This window comes from Zingiber officinale, chromosome 8A, assembly GCF_018446385.1.
Source record: "Zingiber officinale cultivar Zhangliang chromosome 8A, Zo_v1.1, whole genome shotgun sequence".
Taxonomy (NCBI): domain Eukaryota; kingdom Viridiplantae; phylum Streptophyta; class Magnoliopsida; order Zingiberales; family Zingiberaceae; genus Zingiber; species Zingiber officinale.
The window spans coordinates 74,849,152-74,862,944 of NC_056000.1; positions in this window are offsets into that span (position 1 = coordinate 74,849,152).

Sequence of the window (13,793 nt, forward strand, 5' to 3'; positions counted from 1 at the left end):
AGAAAGGAAAACAAGAGGAAGATTTTAATTTTTTGTAAAAATCTTTCCTTATTTGCCTTGGGCAAGTATTATAAAAGAAGGGGAGGAGAGACCTCATGATGAATCAATTCTTATTCTTTTGCTTGTGCTCTCTCTTGTGGCCGACCCTCTCCCCTTTCCTTTCCCCTTGCTCTCTTTTGTTCCTTGGTGGTGGTTGTGGCAGAAACTTAGAGAAGGAGGAGGAGCTTTTGGGTGATGTTCATCTTGGAGGTTCGTCGCCCACACGACGTCCAAGAGGAGGCGAGGAATATGGTAGAAGATCAAGAGGTCGTTGCATACAAAGAAAGGTATAACTAGTAATTATTTTCCGCATCATGCTAGTTTTTCTTTGTATGAATTCCAAACACAAGAGGCATATGATTCTAGAGTTTCGAATTTATGATTCGAGTGTGTGTTTTTTTTGTTTTTCGAATTTGTGATTCGATTGTTATTTTTAGTTAAACCTAGAGTTATATAAGGAAATTAAATATTAGATTTCTTTAAAATTCTTTGTCTAGGCGGTGGTGGATGATCTCATACACAAGAATGACTAGTGTCTCGCTATGCAGTCCTGGAAGCCAATTTTGGAAATTAATATTTAATTGAATTTATAACATAGGTGGATTTGGATCAATAATGTTAAGCATCGTTTGCGATCCAAATCTAAACCATTAAGAATAGATAAGTTAAATTTGGAATCAATAATGCTAAGTTCCGTTTGCAATTCCTAATTTAATTTCTAAAGAACACAATAGGTTGTTTAGGAAAAGTTCGACACTTGTACAAAATTTTTGTACAATGGAACTGGTATGATCTTCCTAGGACCAACGAACAACTTGAAAGGTAGATGATAATGTCCTCTGTACAAACAAGTCCCACTGATTTTGGTCCATAAATTCAGGCTTCAACAAACTAAGATCTCGTGAAGCCACTCGACTTGTATTAGCTTCTCGTACAAGTATTTGCAATTTGGATTTTCTATCACGCCACAATTTAGCTAACTTTTGAAAAATTGATTTCTTTTCCCAATCCTCAACTTTATAAGTCAGCTGTACATTAAATAATATGAAAATATGTCTACATTTTGTTATAAAAATGAAAATAAAAAATTAAGTAACTAAATATATTACCTGAAGACAACTCCACATTCTATCCTTCACTTCTTCATCAATATCATTCCATCCATCTAATGTATATGACACAAATTCCTTTATCATGCAACCTAGGAAAGAAGCATACTTCACTGAATTATCTTCAATCGGTTGTCCAAACTCATTACGCTCCAGCTCTTTGCACTTGTCTTGGCCACTAATCATTTTCAACTTTGACGAACCCCGTCCTTTTTTCTTATCAATTTTCTCATCACCAATTGGTTCTTTACCATACAAATCTTGTGATGAATTGGTTGAATTGTTAGAGTCCATTCTTGATAACCTATTAGTTATATTTTCCTGTAAAATAGAAAAAAAAAGAGATATTGAAATGTCTTTAGTAAAGAAAACACCACATAATAAATAATTATGAGATTTTATCAAAATATATTTGTATAAGAAAACACCACATAATAAATAAAAAAAACTTAAATATAAGAAATTGATTCCTACATCATTATATTTTAAACAAATAAATATCATGTATTATTCACACAAGTTTTACAAAACTTGTAATTACAAAACTTGAAAAAACCTATCATTATATTTTAATAGGTAGAGCTAATTGATAATTACAAAACTACAAGTTTTAGTTAACATAGAGTAAAATTCTAAATAAGAATGAAGGCGCCAAGAGATCAAGTAACATACAAATCTAAGTGATAATTGTTCTTTTTCTTTATGTATACCTCACATAACCTAGGTATATTATAGATTAGATTAAAAAAAATATTAATCATGCTAAATTTGATAGAATGCATATTAATTGTACTAGGTTTGATAAAATTTATAAATTGAGAAATTTGACACAAACTAAGTACATATTATTCAAAAACTTTAGTATTGGTAGAAAGTTGAGATGATAAAAGTGTTAAACAAGATAGGCTACCTGACAACCGTATAGATAGCTAATTGATATTATATTTTAGCACCTAAGGAGGTGGTGGAAGATGTGATAAACATAGAGCAATAGTGGATCATACCAATCAGGTTGGACCACCTACTTAGACCACCACTCTCTTCTTCTCTGCAACAAAAAGTCTACTTCATCCTCCTCCTCCCATGCTAATCCCTAACATGAGGAGCAAGAGGACATGTCTATGTTGTCTAGTGCACCCTCCAAACCCTCATTTTCATGAAGCAGTATGCAAGCATGATGATGGAAAGAAGAGGAAAGAAATTGAAGAATGAATAAATTACTCCTATGATGGAAAGAAGAGGACATGTCTATGTTGTCCGTGGCTCCCCCTGTTGGAATGTATACTAAAAGCCTAGCTTTTTGTATAAACATTTATTTAGAAATAATAATCACATTGGTCAAATGTCTACATTTATATGTTAAGTGTAATTGTTCAATTAATTTATATTGTAGATAACATGATGTGTGGTGTCACACATAGAAGATTATGTTATTAGTTCCTTATAAATTATAAACAGTTGCTCATGACTAAGATAGATAGGAACAAACCATTAGAATAGTCGTAGTGTAATTTGGTATTAGTTTATCTTGACTATAAACTTACACTAGTACACTATGAGTGTATTGAGTAGGACCATTTAAGGTAAGTTCTTTTTATACTGACTAAATAAAATAACAAGACCTTTGTTATTATGGAAGTGTGTGCTCTTAATCATGATATAATAACAAGCACATATACTTAATATTCATTTCTTTAATTTATCAAAGGGTGTGATTTAATTCGATAAATCAATAGGCCTGATAAGTTGGGAAATGATATTATTTATATGGTGTGTTATTGATTATAGAATGAAACTGTGTCCTAGTAATCTAGGTTGATAATGTCCCCAAGAGGAGCTCATAAGGATTGTCATGTAAACCCTGCAGGTGGTCTTAGTCCGACATGACGATAACGTTGAGTGGTACTACTCTTGGACTAAGATATTAATTAAAGTGAGTTGTCAGTAACTCATTTAATTAGTAGACATTCGACATCTTAAACACAGGGAGATTAACACACTCATGATAAGAAGGAGCCCAAAATGTAATTTGGAATTGGTACGGTAGTTCAATAATAATTCTTTAGTGGTATGAATTATTATTGATGAAATTAAGTTGGGTGTTCGGGGCGAACACGGGAAGTTTAATTTCATCGGAAGACCAAAACCAATTCCTCCTCTTGGTCCCTATCATAGTCTCTTATTTATAAAGTATTATACCCACCTATACCCACCTTTTTACCCACCTTAAGGTGGCCGGCCAAGCCTAGCTTAGAGCCCAAGCTAGGGCTGGCCAAACCAAGGTGAGTTGGTTTGCTTAGGTGGCCGGCCCTAGCTTGAACCCAAGCTAAAGTGGTGGCCGACCACAATAAAAAATAAAAGGATTTTATTTTTAAAATATTTTCTTATGTGGAAGCATGTTTTTAAGAGAGTTTAAAATTTAAATCTTTCCTTTTATAGTTTTCTACAAAGGATTAAGAGAAAGGTTTGATATATTTCCTTATTTGTAGTTAAAAGGAAGATTTTAGTTTTTATAAAACTTTCCTTTTTTGTAACCATGATCATGATTTAAAAGAGAGTTTTAAAAATTATAAATCTTTCCTTTTATAGCTTTCTACAAAAGATAAAGAGTAAGATTTGATATATTTCCTTATTTGTAGTTAAAAGGAAGATTTTAATTTTAGAGGAAACTTTTTTTTTTTGTAAATCTTCCACATGTTTTAATAGAGAGATTTTAATTTATAAAAGTTTCCTTTTATAACCAACCATGAAGGGAATTTTTAAAGGAGAAATTTTTATTTTAAAATTTCCGGAAACAAATTAAAAAGTTTTAATTTTGTGATTAAAACTTTCCTTATTTGGAGGGATTAAGGTGGTCAGCCATATATAGTTTTAAAAGGAAATTTTTATTAAACTTTCCTTTCATTGGCAAGGAGAATAAGGAAGTTTTTATTAAAACTTTCCTTATTTGTCAAGGCCAAGGAATATAAAAGAGAGGGTAGAGGTGCCTCACCTCACACAACAATATCTCTTCTATTCCTTGGTTGGTGGCCGACCCTCTCTCCCTTCTCTTCTCCTATTCTTCTTCCTTGTGTGGCCGGCGGCATCTTCATCTCAAGGAGCTTGGTGGTGGCCAGATTTTGCTAGAGGAAGAAGAAGAGATAGGAGACTTTGTTTATTTGCATCCCTTGGAGCTTGGTTGGTGGCCGAAAGTTCTTCATCTCTTGAAGATTGGTGGTGGCCGAAACTTGCTTGGAGAAGAAGGAAGCTTGGGTGGATTCTCGTCTCAGTAGATCGTCGCCCACACAACTTTCGAGATAAGAAGAGGAATATGATAGAAGATCAAGAGGTTATTACTTACAAAGAAAGGTATAACTAGTAATTCTATTCTGCATCATACTAGTTTTCTTTGTATGGATTTTGAAATACCAAACACAAGAGGCTAGTGATTCTAGGTTTCGGATTTGTGATTCGAATTTGTGTTTCTTTTGTTTTTTCGATCTAATGATTCGATTGTTCTTAATAGTTAAACCTAGGGTTACTATAAGGAGATTAAATATTGATTTTCTTTGAAAGGCTTTGTCGAGGCAGTGGTAGATGATCTCATACCCAAGAAAGCCAAGTGTCTCGCCATGTTTGATTTGGGAGCCGATCTCTGAAATAAATATTTAATCGAATTTGTAACATGGGTGGATTTGGATCAATAATGTTAAGTATCATTTGTGATCCAAGTCTAAACCTTTAAGAACACATAAGTTAAATTTGGAATCAATAATGTTAAGTTCTGTTTGCGATTCCATATTTAATTTCTAAAGAACACAATAGGTTGTTAGGAAAGTTCAGGACTTGTACATAATTTTTGTATAAGGGAACTAGTACGACATTCTGAGTAGCAACCAACACACCCTAGTCCGACAGTAGATCCTCCTCTGACTATACATGTCAAGTGAATATCAAATAATTAACATCACAATTCAACTTGTGGAAGAATGAACAAGAAGTGCTAACACATGCATAGTGGAAAGAAAATTGAAATTTTTTTTGGGTGTTATCACAATTTCCACCAAAATCCTGAATAAGAATTTAAGAGTCAATAATCACCATTCATAATTCTTTTGCTATAATACTCATCCCCCTGTCTTCCTTAATGAGAGTCTACACCCATTACAACAAAGAAAATCAAGAAAAAGTTTAATTGGAGCATGGGCAGGCAAAGCAATAAGTTTAGGGACTTAGAGATTAGGGTTACCTTTAGATTTGAGCTTTTGGCTTGATGTAGAGTGTGGAGTGGTTAGCAAAGGACTTGCTGTGGTCCTACGATACTGACGGATGGAAGTCTTGCGACAGTCAACGGCGAGAGTGGAGAGATAGAGTGGAGTCGTGCGACCGACGATGGTTAATGCGGAGAGACAGAGAGGAGTCCTACGACTGGTGGCGGTGAGTGCGGAGAGGTAGAGAGGAGTCCAGCGACGGTAGTGAAGAGAAGTGAGGGTTGTTGCAGAGAGGAAGCAGCGATGGCTTCGGCGGCTTTGATCCAATTTATGTTTTTAACCTAGCGTTTTTTTATTTTAATTGTGTTTTTTTATTTACTTATTGCATTTTTGTTTAATTTCTTACTTAAAGTTTTTATTTACTTATTTTTTTTAACCACGTTTATTATTGATCGGCTTTTGGGGTTGGATGCATTTTTGTTTATTATTTACTTATTTTTGTTTAATTTAATTTTTTTAAAGATAACTTTCTTTTAAACTATAATTTTAAAAGAAATTTGAAGTTGGTCAAAACATGCTTGGTCAAAACACATTCCTTTTAATCATGGTCATAAACAATAAATTTTTTTATTATTTTTTTAAACTAATCGAAGCATGCTGTATGCCATTGATAATTTAAAAAAGTATTCACAGCGTGCCTATTTTTGCATGCCGTTATTGTTATTAAATATTTATAGTATTAACGACATACTTTTAATGTGTGCCGTTAATATCTAAACGTAATTTTTTTCCTTCTTCAAGTTTATACTATTAATAGCGCGCATCAATATGCACGTCGTTAATAATACTATTAATGACGTACTTTTAATTTGCGCTGTTAATAGCAAGCTACAAAAAGCTATTTTTGTTGTAGTGAGTGGCGCCAGCCCTAGGAGGAAGAGGCGTGGCGCTGGCCCTAGGAGGAAGAGGTGGCGCCGAAAACCAAAACCTTAACAACATGGATGGGTGGATGCAAGGCTTTATATAGAAGTTACAACAAGGGCCTAGAGGAGGAATTGGTTTAGGCCTCTTGATGGGGTTGGGCTTTCTGGGTTCGGCCCGAACACTCAACTCAAATCCATCAATAATAACTCATACCACTAAAGGGTTATTATTGAACTACCGCACCAATCTCATATTGCAATATAGGCTCCTTCTTATCATGAGTGCATTAATCTCCCTGTGTTTAAGATATCGTATGTCCGTTAATTAAATGAGTTACTGAAAACTCAATTAATTAACATCTGATTCCAAGAGTAGTACCACTCAACTTTATTATCATGCCGGACTAAGTCCACCTGCAGGGTTTACATGATAATCCTTATGAGTTCCTCAAGGGGACATCATCAACCTAAATAATTAGGACACAGATTCCTTCTATAATCAACAACACACCATATAAACAGTACTATTTCCTAACTCATCGGACTTATTGATTTAACGAATAAATCTCACCCATTGATAAGTTAAAGAAATAAATACTAAATATACGTGTTTGTTATTATACAGGGATTAAGAGGGCGCACATCCATAATAATAGAGGTTCTGTTCTTTTATGTAGTCAGTACAAATCAAACAACTTCAAACGGTCCTACTCAATACACACATAGTGTACTAGTGTAATTTTATAGTCAAGACAGACTAATACCAAATTACACTACAACCGTTCCAATGGTTTGTCACAATCCATCTTAGTTGTGAGCTATTATTTATAATTTATAAGGAACCAATAACATGATCTTCTGTGTGGTACCATACACCATGTTATCTACAATATAAATTAAATGGTCAATTGCATTGACATATATATAAATATAAAATGTAAACATTTGACCAAAGTGATTCTCATTTGAAAATATTTCAAAACAGATGTTTATACAAAAGCTAGGCTTATATTATATATATCCCAACAATCTCTCACTTATACTAAAAGACTATGTTGCCATACATCTGATTCTCATCCCCTCAACATGCCTATCAAAAGATCTCGCTGGAAGGGCCTTAGTGGAAGGATCTGCTAGGTTATCTGCTGATATAATCTTGGTGACAACAACCTCTCCTCGTTTTACGATGTCTCGTATCAGGTGGTACTTGCGCTCAATGTGGTTACTTGCCTTATGGGCTCATGGTCCTTCAAGTTTGCTACTGTACCACTCTTGTCACAATAAATTGTGATAACTTTGGGTAAAACAGGAATTACATCTAAGTCCATCGAGAAGTTTCTGAGCCATACAACTTCTTTGGCTGCCTCAGAGGCTGTCACATACTCAGCTTCCATGGTGTAGTCTGAAACGCATTTCTACTTAACACCCCTCCATGCTATGGCTCCACCTCCCAAAGTAAACACATACCCCAAGGTTGATTTACTACTATCCCTATCTGATTGGAAGTCCGAATCCGTGTAACCCACAAGGAGCAAATCATCTGCCTCATAAACCAACATATAATCTCTAGTCCTTTTCATGTACTTTAATATATGTTTTACGATAGTCCAATACCCCTGTCCTGGATTACTTTGATATCTGCTAACCACGCCCATGGTAAAACATGTTAGGATGTATACTAAAAGCCTAGCTTTTGGTATAAACATTTATCTAGAAATAAGAATCACATTGGTCAAATGTCTACATTTATGATAAATGTAGTTGTTCAATTAATTTATATTGTAGATAACATGGTGTGTGGTGTCACACACAGAAGATCATGTTATCAGTACCTTATAAATTATAAACAGTAGCTCATGACCAAGATGGAAAGAAACAAACCATTGGAAGGTCGTAGTGTAATTAGGTATTAATTTATCTTAACTATATAATTACACTAGTACACTTAGAGTGTATTGAGTAGGACGATTAGAGGTCGTTTCTTTTATACTGACTTTATAAAGGAACAGAGACCTCAGTTATTATGGAAGTGTGTGCTCTTAATCCTAATATAATAACAAGCACATATATTTGATATTTATTTCTTTAATTTATCAATGGGTGAGATTTAGTTCGATAAATCAATAAGCCCGATAAGTTGGGAAATGATATCACTTATAGTGTGTGTTGTTTATTATAGAAGGAAACTGTGTCCTAGTAATCTAGGTTGAGAATGTCCCCAAGAGGAGCTCATAAGGATTGTCATGTTAAACCCTGCAGGTGGACTTAGTCCGACATGACGATAAGGTTGAGTAGTACTACTCTTGGACTAAGATATTAATTAAATGAGTTGTCAGTAACTCACTTAATTAGTGGACATTCGACATCTTAAACACAGGGAGACTAACATACTCATAATAAGAAGGAGCCCAAAAATGTAATTTGGGATTGGTGCGGTAGTTCAATAATAGTTTTCTAGTGGAATGAATTATTATTGATAAAATTAAGTTGTGTGTTCGGGGCGAACACGGGATGCTTAATTTTATCGGGAGACCAAAACCAATTCCTCCTCTCGGTCCCTATCATAGCCTCTTAATTATAGAGTACTATACCCACCTATACCCACCTTCTTACCCATCCTATAGGGGTCGGCCATGGCTTGGTTCATGGGTGAATTCATGTGGCCGGCCCTAGCTTGAACTGAAGCTTAGGTGGCCGGCCCTATTAAAATAAAAAGGAATTTTAATTTAAAAATTTTTCTTATGTGGATAACATGATTTAAAAGAGAGTTTAAAATTTAAATCTTTCCTTTTATAAGATTCTACAAAAGATTAAGAGAAGAGCTAAATCTCTTTCCTTACTTGTAGATTAAAAGGTTAATTTTAATTTTGGTAAAAACTTTCCTTTTAATCATATTCATGATTTAAAAGAAAGTTTAAAAAATTAAAAACTCTCTTTTATTAGTTTCTACAAAAGATTAAGAAAAGATTTAATATCTTTCCTTATTTGTAGATTGAAAGGAGACTTTAATTTTTAGAGATAACTTTCCTTTTTGAAAATTATCCACATGTTTAAAAGAAAGATTTTAATTTATAAAATTTCCTTTTTATTAACCAATCATGAAGGGATTAAAATTATTGGAGAAATTTTTATAAATTTCTAGAAACAAATTAGGAAGTTTTAATTTTTATTTTAATTAAAACTCTCCTTATTTTGAGGAAAGAGGTGGCCGGCCATTGTAATTGAAAAAAGTAAATTGTTTTAATTAAAATAATTTTTTTTTCATGGCAAAGGAATTAAGGAAATTTTTATTTAAATTTCCTTATTTGCCAAGACCAAGGATTATAAAAGAGGGGGTAGAGGTGCCTTCATGTGGAACGACTCTATTCTTTTCTTCCTCTCTTTTCTTCCTAGGTGTGGCCGGCCCCTAGAGTTTCCCCTTCCCCTTCTCTCTTCTCCTTCTTGTGGTCAAGACTTCATCACCTCTTGGAGACATAGAAGTGGCCGGATCTAGGTTGGAGAAAAGGAGAGAAAGGAGGCTTGTTTCTTGCATCCCTTGGAGCTTGGTTGGTGGAAAAAGCTCTTCATCCTTTGGATGTTTTTGCTTGGCCGAAACTTGAAGGAAGGAGGAAGAAGGTGCCTTAGTGGTTCTCATCTCGGAAGATCATTGACCACACAATGTCCGAGGTTAGAAGAGGAATACGGTAGAAGATCAAGAGGTCATTGAAAGTTCACAAAGAAAGGTATAACTAGTAATTATTTTTCGCATCATACTAGTTTTATTTCTTTGTAAAAATACCAAATACAAGAGGCATGTGATTCTAGATTTCGAATTAGTTTTCGATGTTGTGTTCTTTTGTTTTCTTTTCGAACTTGTGCTTCGATTATTCTTTTTGGTTAACCTAGAGTCATTTAAGGAAATTAAATATTAACTTTCCTTAAGAGGCTTTATCTAGGCGGTGGTGGTTGCTCCCATATCCAAGAAGGCCATGTGCCTCGCCATGCAGTCCTGGAAGCCAAATTTGAAAATTAATATTTAATCAACTTTGTGACCTAGGTGATTTGGATTGAACATGTTAAGTTCCGCAGGAGATCCAAATCTAAACCTAAAAGAATATATAAGTTAAACTTGGGATCAAACGTGTTATGTTCCGCAGGCAATCCAAGTTTAATATAAAAGAACACATGGTAGCTATGAAAGGTTCAGATCTTGTACAAATTTTTGTACAAAGGAACCATTAGGTTTTTCGAGTAGCAACCAACAAAACAGATATCCAATCTCGTACATAGCATCGCATACATTAGGCTTCCTACAACCGAAACATAAGGAACTGCCTTCATCTCCTCTATTTCCTTTGGTGTCTTAGGACACATATCTTTAGATAAAGGTACTCCATGCCGAAAAGGTAAGAAACCTTTCTTGGAGTTTTGCATACTAAAATGAGCAAGGATAGTATCGATGTATGAAGCTTGGGATAAGCATAACATCTTTTTTTTGCGATCCCTTATTACTTTGATCCCAAGAATATGTCCATATTCTCCCAAGTACTTCATATCAAACTGCTTGGACATCCATACCCTTACATCTGACAACACTTTGACATTGTTGTCAATGAGCAAAATGTGATCTACGTATAGTACAAGAAATACCACCACATTTTCGTCACTTTTCTTATATACACAAGACTTATCCGGGCACTGAATGAATCTATGAGATTGGATCACTTCATCAAACCGGATGTTCCAAGATCTCGAAGTTTGCTTCATTCCATAAATGAACCGATAGAGTTTACATACAAGATGTTCTTTGCCTTTTGCAATGAATCCCTCTGGTTGCTTCATATAGATGTTTTCTTGTAAAATACCGAAAATAGGAGAAAATTAATAAGGAAAATTTTCAGAATTTTTAGAAATTTTTCAGGAATTTTTCGGAGCTCGTACGAACGAGTTTACGGGCCGGGAAAAAGCATGTTTAGGCCACCCTGTTTTAATGAGGAAAAGTTTTATTTCCTTTTCCCTTTTTCTTTTCTTTTTCTTTTTCTTTTTCTCTTATTCTTCCCCCCGTGCCCGACTCCTCCCCCGCGCGTGCCGACGCCGAAGTGCCCTAACCGGGTCACGGTAGTTTCTCCCCTCTCCGCGTACAAAACCACTCGACCAAGGGTTTTGCATCTTCCCTCTCACGCCACTGTCTTCCTCCTTCGACAACCTTCTCGCCACTGCCCGAAGACCTCCTCTGCCGCCACCACAGCGACGCTGTCCCTGCGCCCTAGCCGCCGGCGACGCACGGAGCAGCGCCGCACCCCCCGGTGCCTAGCGCCGATCACCACGCAGCGCCCTTTCTTCCTCTGCCCTAGTTTGTGTTCATGACCGATTCTCTGTGTCGGCACCCGACCCAACGCCACCGCCGGCCACAGGAAGCCCTAGTCGATGTGTGGTGTGGAATTAGGGTTGTGGTATGATTTCGGTTATTGATTTCCAGTTCATGTTCTTCCTTGCTTCGGATCTAGTCACGGTATAAGAATTTGTCCTGGTTGCCACATAGGTGAACGACAGCAGGTGTCCCCAACAGCCGCTGTGATTTTCGGCCACAATTTCCAGCAATATCCCTGGCTGTGATTTGAGGTAAGATGTAGAGGAAGTCATTTCTTTGTTTACAGCGTACACAAAATTGGAGCTAGGAAAGGATAAGAAATGAAGAGTATAAAAATTTATTTAAATCTAAGTTGTTATGAGTAAATGGAATTGGGTTATGTTATGGGTTTATTTGGGTTTGTCCTATTTTATGTTAGGAATTTTTATTTAGCTATTTCATTGGGTATATGCTAAAAAAAAATGTATATATTAGGTGAGATTTGGTTGATTTAAAATCTAATGTGTAATTAGGGTTTAAGAAGCTAACCCTAGATGGTCGGTGGATTAGGAATTTGTTTAGCTATTTGTTTATAATTAAATTAGCTAAATTGTACGATTTACCATAGGACTTTGACGTGAGACGAGTATCTCGATGTCGGATTTGGACATTTCTATTGGAGGCGGGTACTTATGACTTTATGTCGTTTGATATACATAGTAGTGATTTTAACAAATTACAATAATTATGTTTCTCATTTGTTTCGGTTAGTCACTACCCAATACTTATTACATGCTTGGTTGATTTCTTGTTTTGCATTTCATGTATTCTTTACCTGCTTATACATGCTTATAGGGGGTAGTGACATACCATGCTTTACCATGTTCAGGACCTAGGTTGTATACCTTATCTGATCTGTGTATCGTTGTTTGATTCATTGACTTATGGTGCACCTTATGTATGTATATGGATTAGTTCAGGATATTTTGTGGTTGTTGACATGCACCATTTGCATGATTGCATGCTGTGCGATAGTCCGCTCCATTATTGTTGAGCACATCGCCAGTTACATGGATCTGCGCACACCATCACTCATGGGTTAGTGGTTGATTCAGGCAGAGTGTGTTGCAGCAGGGACTCTGTTTGGCTTCGTTGGTTCGCTCATGGGTAGTGTGATGCAGCGTGGTAGCCGGCAGAGATTCCTCCCCGTCATCATGTACCGGGAGTTGAGAGCATTGCGTTCCCCCATTTATGATTTGGGGTAGGAGGATAGATGTACTCCGACAACATTCCGTCCACTCGGTCACTCATCAGGAGCAGTGACGACAGAGTGCACGGTTGTCACAGCCCTACCCACTCTGTCTCACTATTATGTGTGAGATGGTTGACTAGTGTCAGGGGTGACCAGGACGCATCATTGACATCATACACATTGATGCATTTATTTCTTGTGATTGTGTTTGCTGCATTTATTTGCTGCATATTGGTTGGATGTCATGCTTGACATGCATACAAGATTTCTATACCTCTCGGACTGTTTATCCTTGTACCAGGTCCTGGTTAGTACAGTTTTCTCCTGTTTACTGCAGTTTGCATTTACCTTTATTACGTCAGGAGACTGTACGCATGATTAGTGCTAGATGTTATTTCCTTACTATGTATATCAGTTGTTACCCGCTGAGGAGTTGACTCACCCCGTGGATATTTACTATTTTCAGGTTGAGGCTGTTGGAGAGAGTTCCAGTCGCTAGTCCCATGCAATCCACGAGGATGAGCGTTGATCTTGTGGTTTTCTTTATTATAATGTATTTAGACTTGTTACGTTTTGATGCTTGGATCTTGTGTATGGATTGTTTTACTTATCGATGGGTTTGAATTTGAATTTGTTTTACTACATGCCTGCCTAGACGGCAGAAGAGGTAAGTTGATCTTATCGTCGGATTTGAGCTTTATGAGTGTAGTTGAGTAGAGTTGTTTTCGAGTCATCGTACTAATGTTCAGTTTGATTATTATTAAACTACGTGGTTGTGTCAGCCAGAGGCTGAAATTTATATAAACTGCGTGGTTGTTTGTGTTGTTATATTATTAGTATTATTGTTATTATTCCAGCCGCATGTGGCTGAGGTATATGGTGATTGTAGAAAGTTTCAGATTGTCCGCCGTACAGGGGAGATGCTGCCGAAATTTCTTCGGACAGGGACTC